We start from the raw sequence: 18,618 nt of genomic DNA, 5'->3' as shown, positions 1-18,618 counted from the left end.
AAGACTTGAAAAGGTTCTTGTAGTCATTACCCTAGTAAGCACACATGCACCTATGAACCTAAAAGTAAAGAAATATTTTCATTTCAGTGTTTTTCTTTATATTCTGAGTACCACTTCAGTTATATTTCTATAATTCGGTGCTAGCTCTGAAAGAAAATTGCCCTTCACACTGAGGTAACCATCATCTTGGAATATATCATGCTGTGCTTAGTTTTATATGGAAAACTATGTAACAAAACTAAAAATATTGATGTAATTATTGTGCTATGATATATCATGTTGCAACATGTAAAAATGTGTGCATCGGCTTCTGAGTCATGGCTTAAAAGGATGCTGGGACCAGTTCACTTACCTAGTTCACAAAAATAAGTAACAGTAATAAAATAAAATAAGCTTCATAAAAAATTGCATATGAAACACTCGTCAAAACCTAGGGATGGTTTACAGAGCCAAAAACTTTCTGACCGATGCAACTACAACTACACTTGCCACTACTTATCTCCTCCCCACCTTTTATGGAGCTACCATCCTTACTAACCTCCAGGCTTCACAAAAATTAAAACTTGAACAATGCTAATACAAAGTTGCTAAACTGGCAGCACATACCCCTTTCAGAACCCACCACTCTATAGCACTGAAAAGCCTTAATTGGTTAGAACTGCCACATCAACTAACATATACACAACTTCTTACCACCTATAAAATTATCCAACATCCATCTGCCTGTCCAGCACTGAAAAGACATTCTGTACAACTATGTTTCCAATTGGTCATTGCGATCCATTGAACAAAAACTCCTGTCTGTCTACAAACCTAGTAAATCTGCTGGGCATTGTCTGTACTTGTACAAGGCTGGTAAGGCTTAGAACTCCTTATCTGTATTCATCAGGTCTATACTCTCCCTCCCATCTTTCAAAACTACTCTGAAAGACTTCTTAGCTAAAATCTGGCTCTGTTTTTGCTCAAAACCAGGATAAACTATATCCCTAAATATGAACAAGTACCTTTTCATTTCTTATACCTCCTTACTCTCCCTGCTTCACTAAATTCCTTAGTAAAGTAAAGTCTTTCGGATTTTCCCGGTTAGGGGTCGGCACAGCAGAACACCGGTTCTCTAATGATTTATCAGTGCATTTTTACGGTGCTGAGTTGCCAGCCCAATGCCCAACCTTCAAAGAAGGCACATCCATTCACTCATGCACCTACCTGCATGTCTTTCACATCACTCGACCATGGGTAGGAAATGCAGACTCCACACAGAAGGCGCTCCAGCCGAGAATCGAATTGGAGAACCTCTTGCTGTGAGGCGACAACGCTAACCGCTGCACCACCATGGCCTTTCACTAAATTCCTTACTGCTATCTAATTCTCTTCCCTGACTTTCTCTTTAAATCTATCATAAGCCTGTTTTTCCCTCACTTCATATTGAAATTCCTATTTGTATTAGACTAACGTACCTTACATTTTTCTGCAAACTGTCTAAAATTTGTCTTAATATTAAATGATTATCATATACCTTATATTGATTCTTAACCAATGTTTTTTTATATTATATCTAATTTGTTATAATTATTTAAAGTGCAGATATTTTTGTTTTATTTTTGAAGATTGTGAAATTATTGTTCTTAAAATGTTTTATAATAATTTGGAGCTTTTCTTACTGGGCCTCTGCTGAAAATGGGCTTCAATCCAGTTGTACTTTCCCGTTAATCAAATGTCAATAAATAAATAAATGAGGGCAGAAAGAGTGATTCTTGACCACAGGATCATTTTACAAAAACTTGAAAAAATGTCAAGGAATGCATAGATCGTGAGTCTGAAGGTTTTACTTTTTACAATCAAGTAGGTGAGCACAGTGGCATGCATACATGTAGGGCATGTAGTAGTGTGGATGGAGATGAAAAAACATTCTAGATTAAATTCAACTGTAGCTCAGACAAGCTGAAAAAAGACATGTGGATTTCAGAGCAGTGAGTGAATTCCTACCCAGTATGTGTGATATGATATGTCTAGACAGGATGTAAATTATATGTCTCTTAATAATTAAAAAATATATAAATAAAAATGAAGAGAAAGTGTCAAATTAACAGTCACAGTGTGGTAAACTCCTACAAAGAAATCTATTGTAATACTAACCATCCCCGTTAGCACATTCTAAAGAATTGAGTAGCTATAGTTGTTCACTGAAATGACTATAACTTTAGAACATCTGGATAGTTTTTCTCTGACTTTCAAAAGCACTTCCTCATGGTTGGCTAGATACCATCAAAAAGTCTTATGTCAGCTGCATGAGCTTTGTCGTAGAAGTAAGAATGTATTTTTTTATTCCTGCCATTAAACAGAACAATGGCTGTCCTACATGTTGATAAATCTAACTCTGATCTGCAATGCCATGGAACAGATTATCATGGGCCTCATCTGATCTGCAAGGCCATGGAATGGATTATCTTGGACCTCATCTGAGCTGTAAGGCCATGGAATGGGTTATCATGGACTTCATTAACAAGGACATTGGCAACCTCCAAACACTTGATCCCACACAGTTTGGCTTCATCAGGGGGAGATCATGTCTGCTAAATTTGTTGACTTCTTTGAGACAGTCACCAAAGCCATGGATGAGTGGAAATCAGTGCACACTGCCTACCTTGACCTGGCCAAAGCCTTTAACACTATTCCCCACTCGGGCATAATAGATAAACTCTCTCAACTAGGCATCAATCCATATGTTACCAGATGGGTAGCAAATTGGCTCACTGATAGAACTCATGTAGTCAAAAGAGGGGAAGCCACCTCAAGCAGTAGACCTGTAACAAGTGGCATTTACCAGGGTTTAGTCTTGGGGGTTCTGTTATTTGGAATATACTTTTCTGAGATTAAGGCCAAAACCAGTGGGCTATGGCTGACCAGGTTTGCAGACGACTGCAAGCTGGGTGCTATCATCTGTTCCCCTAGTGATGGGGACATCCTCCAAAAGGGTCTCACTCAGACAAATGACTGGTGCCAGAAACATGGCCTCAAACTAAATACCAAAAAATGCATCATCATCCCCTCTGGGGAGAGTAACTTCCCCACAAATTATCACATTAATAACAACGTCCTAAGCCCACAATCAATTGTGAGGGATTTGGGCACCCAGGTTGATAGCAACCTGACTTTTGACCACCATGTTGCTTCCATTGTACTGAAAGCCTTCTACATAGCCACCTCATAAGTAAGGGTATCTCATCCAGGGACAAGGAGGTCATAACATCCCTGTATTCTTCCCTTATAAGGCACATTATTGAGTACAATGCCCCTTTCGGCATATACCTTGCAAAGCACATGCAGCAGCTAGAGAGACCACAGAGGTTCCTCACCAAAAGACTTCATGGCCTCAAACATCTACCATATACAGATAGGCTAAAGGCCCTATCCCTCTACTCAGTTTCATACAGACTCCTCAGAGGTGACCTCTGTCTGGCATACAAGGCAATCACGGACCCCACCTTGCTGGGACTGCTGCATATCCACAAGTCAAGCTCCACTCGAGTAACCCGCATGCTCGGCCTTAACCTGGTCTGTAACATCAACAAGACTTGTTGGCAGGACAGATTTGTGTCCCAGAGACTCCCCGATCTATGGAATAGACTCCCTGTCCACATCAAGCAGAGTACCTCTTTACCCCTTTTTAAGTGCAACCTGGATAACTGGATGGGAAACAGAAAATATACCCCTGGGATTCCACCCGTGTCCCTGCTGGACAATGGCATCAGGTGCTGATTTGACTAAACATGGGCTAAACTCTTGGCTAGGCTTATAAGGTCCTCAAGACCAATAGTCTAGTAACCTCCAGTGATCCTATGATCCTATGAAACACTTGACTTCTCATCTAACTTAGTGGAACACTTGACTTTTCAAGGTGTAAATTGTTGATCTTATAGTTTTCTGATGGTCTTATCCATTATTTCAATGAGACAACATGATTAGTTTTGCTCATGTTAGAGTTCTCACCATTTCTAGTTGTTTCCTTTTTCCCTCTGCTGACCACCTGCAGTATTAATATATTTATGTAAGGTGGCATGGGGGTAAAGTCTCCAATATGGGGCTGCAGGAAACCCCCCCCTTACAAAAACACTGAATATATATTTTTTAAGTAGTTGACTGTTTGTTCAGTTGTGACCAACTAACTGCTTTGTCATGAAGTTGGCATTTGGGGCTTTGAATGAAAACCTTCCTAGAACATTACATATTTGTCAAAAGTTAGCTCTATGTGGTTTCTTTTCAGTCATTCATATTCATCAAAGTTGAAATCATTGACCTCTTTTTCCCTAGAATATCTTATCCAGTATAATTTCTGCTTGCTTGCCAGCAGTGATTATATGTGCGTGATCTTCTCCCTTTTATCTGCAGTTGTGTGATCATGGAGTTAGTATATTTAAGTAGTTGTCAGGGTACACTCACCTGCTTTAAACAAACATCTGGGGCATAAATAGTATATCTGCTGTACAGAAGTACAAATAATTTCACTCACACTCTTTATTCTCTCTGCTGGTGATGGTACTTCCTTAGCTCTCTGCGTAACTACCCACTCCTTATATTTATTGTTTTAGAGTGATTTGTAACATATGCCAGCTGACTTTGTTATTTTCTAGTCACACTGTATCCTGGAATACCAATTTGGTATTCTGCACTATTATATTTTGTATTTTAAGATCCAGGCTAAACCTGCAAATGGTCCAGAGAGACTGGTGTTCTACATTGGTTAAAACATTTAAATACATAAATAAGTATTATATAGCCTTGTATACACCTATCTGCTCTGCATTTCTATAGCTGCTTAGCTTATTCTAAGGATTCATGTGTTGTGACAGTATATCAGGTACATGGTAGTTTCTCTTTTTTACAGTGCATGAGATTCAATAATATAGGTCTCAATGCACTGGACCAATACACACACAGGAATGCTGGAAAAAGGCCAGTTCCCATTTTAAATACGAACAAGAAGTAGGGCTATAGAAATGGTGTGCTACTCTGCTCCATACAGGAGTGGTTGTGCAGTACATTTGTAGATTCTTTTATTCATCCTTTCTTGGTCAGGTTACTCCCACAAAGTTAATGGCCTTCTTTTTAGAGAGCACTTGAGGTGGTATTTATACTACTAGGGGAAATTTCATCAGATTATCAGGGAACTTCCCCTACTCTTTTTGATAGGCCACATGGAATCTTTTATATCCACATGCTCTGCCAGCTACTCAAGTAGATGAGATCTCCTTTTAGTATCTCATCTGAAGGACAACACACTCGAGTGCAAGAAACACTCTATATTGCACTGGACTATTAGCAATCAAATCACTTTAGGTGGGAATAAAACCCACAATCCCACAGCCTTCCACTTTTCCAGCACCAAAGGTGAACAAGCTACTTGCTGTGCCACTGACATTGTTACTGATTGTCCCAGCTGGAAAATGACTACTGATGCAATTCAGAGACAGTGATACTATTTATTGAGGCTGTCTAGCGAAAATATTTTACAGAAATGCGTTAGAAGAAATGCTACCTTTGCTTCTTATATTCCTCAACCCATTCCTTTTATATATGCATACACACAAAATATCAGTCAAATATCATTGCGACTGTAGCATAATTTCTTATCAGGTATTTATAGCTAGCAATTTAATCTCTTTCACTAATTATAAGTAAATAAGTAAATCATCCATCCACAACCCCTTTTTTCCCAGTTTTGCACATCGGGTCAGGGTGTCTCTTCAAGAGCGGCAATCATCTAGTGCCAAGATTTACACTGCTGGGTGGATAGCCCTCCCATGGATGTTCTTCCACACCACACACTCACTCTTATGGTCAGTTTAGAGTGTCTAATCCACCTACTGCATGTCTTTGGAATGTAGGAGGAAACCAGAGTACCCAGAGGAAACCCACATGAACAGAGGGAGCACATGCGAACTCCTCACAGAAGACATCCCAGCCAAGAATCAAATTGGGGAATCTCTTGCTGTGAGGCAACATTACTATCCACTGTGCTTTAACACCATCCATAGTCATATACATCTGCATACATGTACACATGCATATACATAAAGTACAGAAATGTGTTAACATCCTTCCATTGTATCACTTTAATAGGGTTCCCATTGCTGATGTTACAGCATAGCAGCACCATAAGTATTCTGACAGGTACCAATACCAATAGCAGAGGCCAATAATGGCCCATAATATGATGTGCTTATTTACATGTGTGACACTAACGATAGAGATATAAGTCCATATGAGACACAATTGAGCACACCCCACATGAGCAGCTAAACCTCTGGTCTGGGTATGGGTTCGACAGCACAGGCTTGGTAAAGTCAGTGTCAGTGGTTCAACAAGTAGTGCACCAGTACTAGATGTCAGGGAGATCAGAAAGCTATGTGTTTTATTACAACCTCAGAATCTTCATTTTATGTTTCAGGCCTGACATTTTATTGCCACATGTGGGAGAGTGGCATATATCATTCTTAATTTGCCATCTTTTGGATACTAAGTCAGATTCCCATCTGCCTCATTTGGTGATGGCTAAGAAAAAAATGTCAAAATTTCCATGGTACTTGAGCAAAAAAAAGCAGTAGGATTTCTTAAGCCTTAGTGCATTTTCCAAATTTTCCATATACTGTATGATAAATACCACCTCAGATCTTCAGTGAAAATAGAACAGTCATGGAAAATTTTAACTTGGTTAATACAAGAAAAAGTAACTCAAGAATTATTAATTAATTAATTAATTAATTCATTCATTCATTCATTTATATGCTCTATTTGGTAACCAATGACCCTTTTCAGGTAGAGCCCATAACTAGTAACTAATAGCCCATAAAAATGGTAATGCATAACAGCAGAAAACAGAGGTAGAATTCTAAGCATTGTGTTAATAACAATATTTGTAAACTTCCACGACAGCACGATAGCAGTGATGGTTGCAAAAGTCAGCAGCAGGAATTATAGGTCATGTTAAACTATTTCAGATTAATCGATATCTGTGACTAATCCAGTAGTAGTTATTTTACTGTAGTGCTCATTCCATTCTATTACAAATAATAGCAGTTGCCCAAACTGCATATGTTCATGCCCTGCATGGAATGCTGTACATTTTGCTCCTAGACAGCTGTACGTGCATACAGGAAGTACGTCAGTGTAAAGCACAGCGTGCCACTCTGCTCTGCACTTTGAGTATATCACTGGGCAGCCTTGTGTGCCATTTCCACAGATAGTTCATAACACCCCTTTGATGAGCACCATTGATAAACTAGTGTGACTCCCTCCCCTATAGTATCATGGTTGCTAGCATTATCACAACACTAGCACACTACCTCTTTGTGTCGAAGGATGGCACAGAGGGGTACAGTGCAAGTTACTAAGCAACAGCATCCTCTACTCCTTGATTTTTTCTCTTCTCTTAGCTGTGTGAATGAACAAGTTATGTCCAGGCAGTGTTTTCACTTTTTTTCCTGACAATAGGTAATTGTGGCAATTTTCTGCACAGATTGTGCCCCCCCCCCCCCACTGAAAATACCTTTAACACCATTTAATTGGACTGGTACACTTTTAACACCACTGTGCATCTTCTATGCTAATCTCCATCCCCAAATGCCTCCTATACCTTTACAAGCACAGATGGACAACTTACACTACTGTGCACTCACGGATGGACAGCTTGCACTACTGTATACCCTAAAAGGGTTGAAGATAGTTGCCCAGCTAAGATCTTTGCCTTACAGCTCCAGGATCTTGAGTTCAGTTTTGACCTCTGATCATTGCTAGTTTGGAGTTTGCATGTTTGTTTTATGTTTATGTAGGATTTCCCTCAGTACTGTTTACCATATCCCAACACATGCCCTTTGATTATTTGCTCTAAACTAGCTGCGTATATTGAATTTGCCCTTGCGACCAGGAGAAAAGGATAAGATATGGAAAAAAGTTTACAAATGAAAAATTAAATTAAAAGTGAATTAAGCATGCAAGACCTCTTCATCCCTCATGTATCCATTCACTAATTTGGGCAAATCAATTGTTTTGCAATATCCATCACAACCTTAGGTAGGTCATAGGGAACACTGGACACTTCTTATGACTGGCATCCCTCCTCAACCCTATCATGAGGTACAAAAAAAAATTCTTCAACAGCAAAAAAAAAAAAAAACTTCTGTGCTGCAACTGTAGCAAGCTGTTTATTAGAAATGTAACTAGCACATTGCTACACACTCACACTAATGGGATTGCAGGATCAATGTTCATTTCTGAAGTTGTGATATTCTCCTGGCTTCGTAAATGAATGCTGGTAAAAAGTAATGTCTTTTGGCTTTTCCCAGTTAGGGGTCGCCACAGCGGAACTCCGGTCTGCTAATGATTGGCAGTGTTTTTTTACGGTGCCGAGTTGCCAGCCCGACACCCAACCTGCAAAGAAGGCCCACCCATTCACGCACGCACCTAGCTGCATCACTCGGCCATGGGGAGGACATGCACACAACACACAGAAGGCGATCCAGCTGAGGATCGAACGGGAGAACCTTTTGGTCTGAGTGAATGCTGGTGCTGCACCCAAACTCTATTAGTACCTGCATATTGAGCCTCTTGCAGCTTGTGGCAGGGACAGGTGTCATCTTTGCTCTGCCCTAGTTATGGTAGTGGTGGCTATTATCTAACCTACTGCTCTTAAAAGCACATAGAATGTATGATTCCCTCACCATGTGCCAGACACGTGCAATGAGGTACTCAGTGTATGAGTGCAGCATTAATTTCCCAGTATGGTGCTCTTAACATTTATCGTTCGATCTGCACTTCTGCTTCTGAAGTGCATGTCAGTGCCCTCTGTACAATGTGCACAATGTATGTAGAGGGTGTTTCTGACTCCCACTCATCTCCCATCTGTACATTTTTAATATCCACCCAATAAAAATCACTCTGTGATGGCTTTTAACTTCCTACATAAAATATTCTCTGCCCTGCTTTCCCCTTCTAGCAATATATGTACATTCCAAACATTCATTTATTTTATTTACATTTGTCTACCTGATTATTTTATTTATTTATTTATTTTATATTTGGTAACCGGGAAAGTCCAACTGGACACAGGTCCTTTTTCAGCGGAGGCCCGGGGAGAAAAGCTCCACATACAAGGTACAAATGTAAATGCAATAACATTTTGTGTTACAGTTTTGAGACATAAAATGTACAATACAGTGATACTAAGTACAAGAAACAATACTATTCAATTACAGTTAGAAAAAACAGAAGAAGGATAACAACATGCAATGTACAGTGTGGTGAATAAACAAAGTCGAACAGTAAAGGCAGTTTAGGGGGCATGATATACCTTTTTAAGCAGAAGCCTTAGTAGAAAAGCTCTGTTTAATACAAAAATAAACTAGAAACATATTACACAACTGAAGAAAACATAGAACATTATCTGAAGAAATTGCAGGATATAGATATTTTTATGCATCGTAAACAGCAATCAGCAGACTTGAAGGTAAAATACATATTTCTGGCTACATTTATACAATTTTCACTGTCTCCAGACATGTCTTGTTCCCCATCTTGGCTTACAAGACTGCAGCATTCTTTCAAAAGTTGTGCCCTTTTTGTCCTAGTTATTAATTTTCTAATACATGAACATTTTTTGACCGAATTCCTTACTTGTTGTTCATAGTCAGCTAATAAGAGTTCCATGAGTGAGTTACTTACAGCTCTAATTTAAATCTAATCAAAATTTGTTCTGACCTTTTCATCCTGAAGTAGGTCACTGTATCACTGTTTTTTTCTTTATAGTAAAGACTTATTGCAGTTTTGACTAGCTAGAAATTGAAACGTGCAGAATTTGTTTGTTTAATGCAATTTCATAGTCAGATGGGTGAAGAACTTAATGGATTAATTTAGATTTCTAGTAGCATCACTAAAGCTATGCATTAACAGCAGTGGAAACTCATTGAAAGCCATCTGAGTGGTACAAACCGAGCATTCTTCATATGGGAGACAGTAAAGTCTAGAATCCTAAACCTGTAAAGCTGGATTAATAGTGTATCAGGGGTCAAATCTCACACTTATTAGTTATGCTTTTAGAAAGTCTCTTAAGTGTTTTGCACTGCCAGGTCATACCAGGAAAAGCTGCTTGGGCTCGCTTTTCTCAACTCATCTTTTCAAAATGAATAAAACGTATGCAGTATTTTATAATATTTAATTTCACTGGCAAAATATCAAATTGTAAAGCAGAATAGCCAGATTTGCTGGAAAACTTTTCAATAAACTGAAAACTGTTAACTTTTTCAGCTCTCTTTTCTCCACCATTTCAGCACTGAGAATAAAAAGACAATACTGTAATGCATCAAACATTTTACTAGATAACGTGTACACCTCTTTGTATGTTTAATGAATCATCTGCCTTTGGATTTCTCAAACACTTGTTTTCAGTTTATGCCACTAGAGAGCAGGAAGTGTAACAGGATGAATGGCTACACAAGACAGGTAGGGGGATGGGAACAAATCTGAAGACTCATCAGGAAGAAAAAGTCTATTGATTAAGCTTAGTCAGGAAAATCCTTTTCCAGAAACAACAATCTTTTTAAGTCAGATTGCTTCCTGTATACTTCTAAGGTTGAATGCAGACCCTGAATAATGCAGTATGGTTTCCATTTAGCCATGGCATCTGCAAATGCATTCACAGCCACATTTTGTTTCCTCACCAGTGACAGGCATCATATCTTGTTACAGTCCTCCTGTGTTTATCCCATTTTTCCTTCAGTACTGCTTCCTGTTCATAGTACAAGGTCTAATTCACTAGAGAATGTGAAGCTGAAACCCACTGATCTTTTCTGCTGATATGTTTGCATCGCCAGAAAGTACCAAAAAAAAGTAGAAAATGTCTCCAAGCAACATTATGCTACAGTTTTCATTGCTATTTCCAGAGTAAGTGATAAAGTTAATGAGTTGGGTTTCATTTAGTGCCATGACAGTGGAAGGTATACAGACATGAATGTATTGCAGACTTGTATCTACATCCCATTTTTGGCTCATGAGAAAGAATCTACCCATCAGAAATGTCTTTTACTAATTTATGTTATGCTCTGCCTAATGAACTGTATGTCCACAACTCTGGCTTTCATGTGTGACTTCATGTTGTGCTTTTCTGAGTGACAACTTCCCAACACACACAAACACAGGCGGAAACGCAGACAAATACAGATGACCCCCCCCCACACACACACACACACACACACACATAATGCAGTGTTACTCACAATAGGAATCAAAGGAACTTACAGCACATAGGATATTTACTCACAATAGGAACATGAACTGGTTCCTGGTCTTTGAATTGAAAGTTCAACAGTCGAAGGGTTGGCAGATATTTGAGAATTATCGTATAAGGTTTGTCTTCAGAAAAGTCACAGGAAGTGATTTCTTTGAAGTCTAAATTTTGTAGAACATAACTGGGATGTGCTGACAAGGTTTGCTTCCTTTAAGACTACATTACAAACTGGGTGAAGTTATAGTTAAGCTAGTTATAGTTAAGCTAGAAATGTGAAACTCACAGCTTAAGCATTTTTGAAAAAAGTATACTATTTGAGGTATCAGTTTTGACACATTTTTGACACATTTTTTGACAATTATGAATGTGTTTTCTAAACAGTTCTTTTACCTTTAGATCTGTTACTGCTCTGATAAGCCCTTGCACCCTATATGATATTTTGAAGAGACCTGTATGGAGGCAAAGCATGCAGTTTGAATTCAGTTTGTTACCGAGTAGAGAATGAACACTCTGTCTAAGTATGTCACCTTTTATACTCATGTGCAGCTTCACATTTTTGATGCCCTGCACATATGTGAACTGTTTATGATACCTCATTAGCACAATTATTTGATTAAACAATTTAAATCACTTTATTTTGTTAAAATGGCATTTCATTGTCCATTTGATAATGTTCACTGGGGAAGGCTCTAGCTCAGTAGTGTTACCCAGCACTGTGTATGCATAGATTTATTTCAGCTGCCAATAACTGATCTGTTGCAAAGTAAGGCAATGAAGAGGCTTTCTAATCCTCTGATTTCTTGTCATTTAAAGTAACGAACCTTGACCCTGTAACTTCTGGCTCATTTATTTATACAGCAGTTTCTTTAGCAGAATTGTGGAATAAGACCAGAGTGAAAACTGATGTTTTTCACATCCATACACTTCTAAATTAATTGTCTTATTTAGTTGTATTTTGTTATCTTGGCTATTAAAGGGCTAGGTCTCTGGTCAGAATGCTTCCTGTATAAATTACTTACTACGTTCCACAAAATCTGGAAGAAACTGAATAAGTTTTTTCCACAGTAATATTTTATTTTATTTTTTCAAGTTTGTTTACCGGGCTAGTACACAGATCACATTGGACCATCAGCGGGTATAGCATAACTGAAGAAATTCACAAATAAATAAATAATAAAATACAGCTGTATTTACAAACATTAGAGTAATCACATAAAGTACAAAATCTAGCTGACAATTAAAACCTGTGGCTCAACAGTTAGCATTCTCACCTGTGGGGGTGGAAGGTAAGAAGACAGTGAGTTCAATTCCCTGCCTATGTTGTTAGATTACTTAACTCACCAAACTAGGCATAAACCCCTACATAGGTCACTGGATTGCCATCTGGCTCACAGACAGGACCCAGGAAGTCAGAATTGGTGAGACCCCTTCCACTAAGAGATTGGTCACCAGCAGGGTACTTCAGTCTCTGTGCTTGGACTGCTCCTATTTGGCATCTATTTCTTTAGGTAAAGGCTACTGTCAAGGGTCTTTAGCTCACAAAGTTCACAGATGACTGCAGACTGGGAGCTATCATAAATTCCCCAATGACACATACATCTTAGAAGAGGGTCAAACACAGACAAATAACTGGTGCCAAAGCCATGGACTAACATGCAATGCCAAGCAATTTATTATAGTGCATTTTGGAAACACTGCCACCTAGGCTCATTACTCCTTCAATAAGACAGCCCTAAGAGTTGACCAAGTAGTCAGGAATCTGCGAACATATCTAGACAGTAATCTGGCCTTTGACCAACATGTGGCCAAGGTAGTAAAAAAAAAAATCATTCTATGTCGTCCAACTTAAAAATAACGGCATGGCATCCAGATCCAAGGAAGTCATTTCATATTGCCACTTTATCCAACCCTTATCAGACACATCATTGAGTATATTGACCACTTCAGCATGTACCTGACCAGATATATGCAACAATTGGAACACCCACAAAGGTTCCTTACCATGAAAATCCAGGGTATAAACAAACACATTCTCCTATACAAATCACCTTAAACCTCTGTCTCTGTATTCAGTCACCTACAGGTTACTGTGAGGTGATCTATGCCTGGCATATAAGGTATCCTTGGATCCTGCTCTGACAGACCTTTTGCACAATTCGCAAAACAAGCAGCATCAGAACCACTAGATCAAAGGATTTAAATGGTGCTTGTGACATAAATAAGACATGTTGGTGGGAAAGATATGTGTTTCAGAGGATTTCCATGCTCTGGAAAAAGCTCTATATCCATGTGGAGCAGATTCCATCCCAACCTTATTTAAGTATAAGCTTGACCAATTGATGGGAAATCAGAAATTTATCCTGGGTCTTGCTCCATGTCTCTGATAGACAAAGTCAGAGAGTAATGTCCAAACTGACATCCCCCCCACCATAACCTGTAGAAACTTCCTATCCCTATCTATATATATATATATATATATATATATATATATATATATATATATATATACATATCTATATATATAACTACAAGTAATGTCGCCTCCTTCAAAAAATCTCTCAGACTACATCTCACCACTCTCTGACTTTGCACATGCATCAACTCTTAACCTTCTACAGCCTGACTCCTACTTAAATCCTGTTAATCCTTTCTAACTTCTTCCTTCCTTCTAATCCTTCCTTACTAATTAATGACTACATGTACTAAAAGTCTCACCTAAGTCTACCCAATGTTACTCTATCTACTTTCAAAATAGCATTAATTGTATTTGAATTGTACTGTTCAGTCTACTGCATGTGCTTTGTTCTTATTTCTCTGTATTGTATAATCTCTTATTCAATGTATTTTTTTGTATATTTGTACTATAGCTTTGTTTTACTAACTGTTTCTTTCATTATATATTGTCAAACTATTTTGACCTGTGGAGCTTTTCTCCCTGGGCCTCCACTGAAAATGGATTCTAACTGGCCCAGTAGATTTTCCCAGTAAACAAATGCTATATATATAATACATGCATTCCTCTCTGTGCTTCCACAGTAGTATTTCACAAGCATGCATTGAGATTTCTGTGCCTAACTTTTCAGATAATTTTTCTTTCCTACACAGTCTTACTCAGACTTTGTTTCTTTAAGTGCTATCTGCTTTTCCGATATATCTACTCAGTAACATTTCTGCCGGTCATTGTTCTGTTGAACAATTCAAAGCTGCTTATAACTACTATGTTCTTGTGTCGAAAGGTTGTTCATATTGTGGTACTAAACCACTGATTCTGGAATGGTCCTGGTGAACTAGTAGAATAAATTATTTGAGTTTTCTTAGAATGATGAACAACTTGTGATATAAACAAATTCCATTATTAGTAACAATATGTTAAGGTAAACCATTCATTTATTTATTTAGTCATAGTTACGTTCCCTTACCTGGGCAATGTATATAACAGTTTCAAACATCCGATGAATTATTAAGAATTCTGCATAAATATGTTAAGTTATAAAAGACTAAATATTTAAAGTAAATTACAATAATTAAAAACAGCAGGACAGATTCATTAACACTTAACTAAATGTACGCTGTCTGTATTGAAGACCATCCCTACCTCATTTTTATGCTTGCTTTCTAGTCACTTAGAAAGAATACATTACATGTACATGTAGTTTACACTTTGTGGTAAACTTTATGAGTCCCCCAGATATTTAAGCCTGCAAAAGAATCAGTAGGAAAACTAAAATTAGGAGGAAGAAGGTGTTATGCTTTGTTATCTGTTCACTTGGAATGGTGTACACTTAGTGTAGGCATTAATGAATCCAAGGGAGTATCTTTATATGGATTTAAATAGACCTCCTATAGAGATGTTGCTTAAGAGAATGTTTGGAAGAAGTCCTCAAAGACGTGCCTGAATCAAAGAAGTTAGCTAATTCCGTAAGAGTAGAGCTAGATGAAGATAAGCAGAAGAATATCCTGCTGAAGTTTCAGGATGAGTCTTAGGGAATAACTAACAGCTGCACAGCTGATGATCTTAGGGTGATGAGCCAAGTGGGAACAGATCAGGAGCTATTGCAAGTAGAAAGTACCCAGACTGTTCAGAACATGAAAAGTCACAAGCAGTAACTTTAAGGCAGACATGATAGCTAATGGCAATCTGTGCACTTCTGAAAGTGAAGTATTATGATTGGAAAAAGAAGCTCCCCCAAAGTGTGGCTACAGAATTCTACAGCCATTACAACCATGTCAGGTCATTATAGCAGTCCTTGTAAGAGGATAGAAGAACTTGGGATAGCATCACAGGTCTCACCTGTAAAGTAAGGTGATCTGGATAATGTTTTCAGATGGAAATAATATGCCTTGATGACAGCTGACTGTTAAATAAAATCTAGAATTCAATACACAGGAGGTTCAGATTCAAAAGTTTACTAGTGTACACCAGCGGGCAAAAAATGTACAAGTACAGAATTTTGTCTGACATGAAACAGGAAGCACACAATTTTATATAGGTTTAACATTCAAGCTGTGCCCACCTTACTGATGTGGTATGTCACAGGACATCTACATCACTTTAGCTTACAGTCCTCTATTCATTAAATCTGCTGATGCTGTATATTTTAAAAAAGTTTTCCTCTGGTTACAATACGGCCTTGCTATCCACCTGGTCAGACATAATGTCTCTCTGTAAAGTTACGTCTTCAAGGTTTCATATCAGTTTGAATACAATAGCAGATTCAGTCTTTTAATACATATCTTTGTTCTCTGTTACACTTTCTCACATAGCTGTGTGCTATCTCAGTAATACATATACAAGGCCAAATCATCCCAGCAGGAAAGAGCAGAAGATTTCATTATTTCACACATTTAATTTCCTGACCCAGCAGATAATCACTTGTGAAAAGCATAAACATTAAAACTTGCTAAGCTAGCATCTGCCAGGGTCAAAGGTCAGCCTTGCTTCAAGCCACACTGCAGTTTCAAAACTACTTTACATTTAAACATGAATTAATCCTCTCTACTATATGATTAATAGAATAAAATGCATTATATACTACTTTGCTTTTAAACTAGCATTTATCATATATTCAAATACACATTTTTCTAACATTTTCCCCCCTATTAATACTTTTTATTCTATTTTGAAGTATGCATAGTGTCATTTCATCTCCCAACTTCTTCCACTTAGGATTTTCAGCTAGGTGAGTCATTCAATCTATACTTCAGAAAAAATGTCATCTGAGATCAATCTTTCAATCTCAATATCTTGGTACAAAGTTTCAGTAACAGATACATCAATAAAATCTTTGATTAATCTTTTCATGCAGGGAATTCCACAGCAAACACATGCTCCTATTAGGAGTATACCCACACAAATGGCAATCAGAATATTCATTAGGATGGAACCCCACCCCCCAAATAGATTCTGGAAAAAGTCCGTCAGTGGGTTTGGGCCTGTTTCAGTCATGGCTGATACTTGCTGAATTACCTCTAGGTGGTTGTTAATTTCATGCCTGTTATCTGGTATGTACGCACAGCATTCTTCTTTGATAAGCGCGCATGTACCACCTCTCGCCGCTAGGGTGAAGTCAAGAGCCATTCGATTTTGTAGCACAACAGTTGTCATTGCATTCAGTTCATCAGTCACCAGTTCTAAGACAGAAAAAGTTGCATTACTCATTACTTCGAGAAGTTTCGACAACTTCCTCAGCTCCCAGATCGATTTGACGGCTCCATAGGCTGGGAATATTCCTGCCCAGGATATAACACTTTCACTCAAGTCCATATGAGTCAATTTGCTTTTGTCTTTCACAGCATTATGATCTTTCCAGCCAGCTTCGATCTTTCCGACTGGATTCATAGGTTTTTCAACTGGGCCTTCAGGTTTTCGAGCTGCTTCTCTCACGTTTCGTATCTTACCCAAAGGTAATTCTGCAGTATGTCTTATTGCCGGAACCAAATAACCCAAAAAACAACTGCCGGACCAATTCTCAGGTAACCATTTATATGCCTTTTTCCCACAAATAAAATAACAGTTTTCTACTTTAGTACTAATACGCATCAGCCCTGCATGAAACATTTTCTGATCTATAACTGACAATTGTTTAAACAAAACTGGATTTTTGCGAATGTCATTCATGGTTGTTTTCAATGAGTTCAAATATGAGTCATAATTAGTATTGCAAAAAGTATTGCCATTACTATTCTTAATATAACATCGGTAAGATATGGTTATATTACAATTGCTCCAGCCCACCTGGAGGGTATCATTTTATAAAACATACAACTCCTTTTTGTGTGACAGGTAAAAATAAAGCTATTTTGTCCTGTGATCTCACAGTTCCTGTATCGAAGAGTAAATTCTCCCAAGTCTCATTTATCTCCAAAGGGACAGCGGACATTATCAGTCCTGCATATGCTGTTGGTATAGCTGTACAAACCTAGCAATTTGAAATGTTCATAGTCTCTGCATATACACGTTTCATGGCTAGGTATGTGTTAAAATTTGGATGCCAGTCTATAGACGTTTCGTCACGCCTTCCCACTTTCACTTGTGTGGTTGTGTGTAAGATAAACCACAACAAGAGGAAAATTGTCACAATTACAGTCAATAAATGTATACTCAACAAAATGATTATGCAACATCTCTGGGGTTGATCTAAATTTCTGGCCATCTCGGTCTGGTTGTGTATCAGTCACAAAGTTTTTATCAAGTTGAAAGTTCTTTACCGGTTTACAATGTGTCAAATGAACCCAGGACGTCCTCTCGGCCACTCTAACTGCAGTAGGCATTGCCAACAGAACCTGGTATGGTCCCTCCCACTTTGGACTCACCCAATTCTTCCTTTTCGTCACTTTCAGCCACACAAATGTCCCAGGGGCCAAGACTGCTTCCACCGGTCTGGTCTGTTCCTTATCTGAAAACGAGTTAAACTGCAAAACAGATTTATTTGTTAACAGTTTCCTCATATAACTAGCTAATGAACTGTCAGCCTCTTGGTCTGCAGGCATGAGAGCTTTCCACTGAGGCACGTAATATGCTCTCCCAAAAACCATTTCAAAGGGAGTCAAACCCTTTACATTTGGAACCGTTCTCATACTCAGCAGTGCCAAAGGCAGACAGTATATCCAATTATTTTGGGTTTCCTCTACTAGCATACTAAGCTTATTTTTGAGGGTACCATTGTACCTTTCCACCAGTCCTGCTGACTGTGGGTGGTAGGCACAATGGTTCTTTAAGGAGATACCAAAAAATCTCCCAAGTTGCTGGATTGTCTGATTCATGAAATAAGTGCCGTTGTCACTATAAATCCTTTCCGGAATGCCAAATCTAGGGATTATCTCTTTTATCAGGGCTTTCG

Source organism: Protopterus annectens, chromosome 4.part0, assembly GCF_019279795.1.
Source record: "Protopterus annectens isolate FY-2018-M chromosome 4.part0, PAN1.0, whole genome shotgun sequence".
Classification (NCBI taxonomy): Eukaryota; Metazoa; Chordata; order Ceratodontiformes; family Protopteridae; genus Protopterus; species Protopterus annectens.
This window is presented reverse-complemented; position numbering follows the sequence as displayed.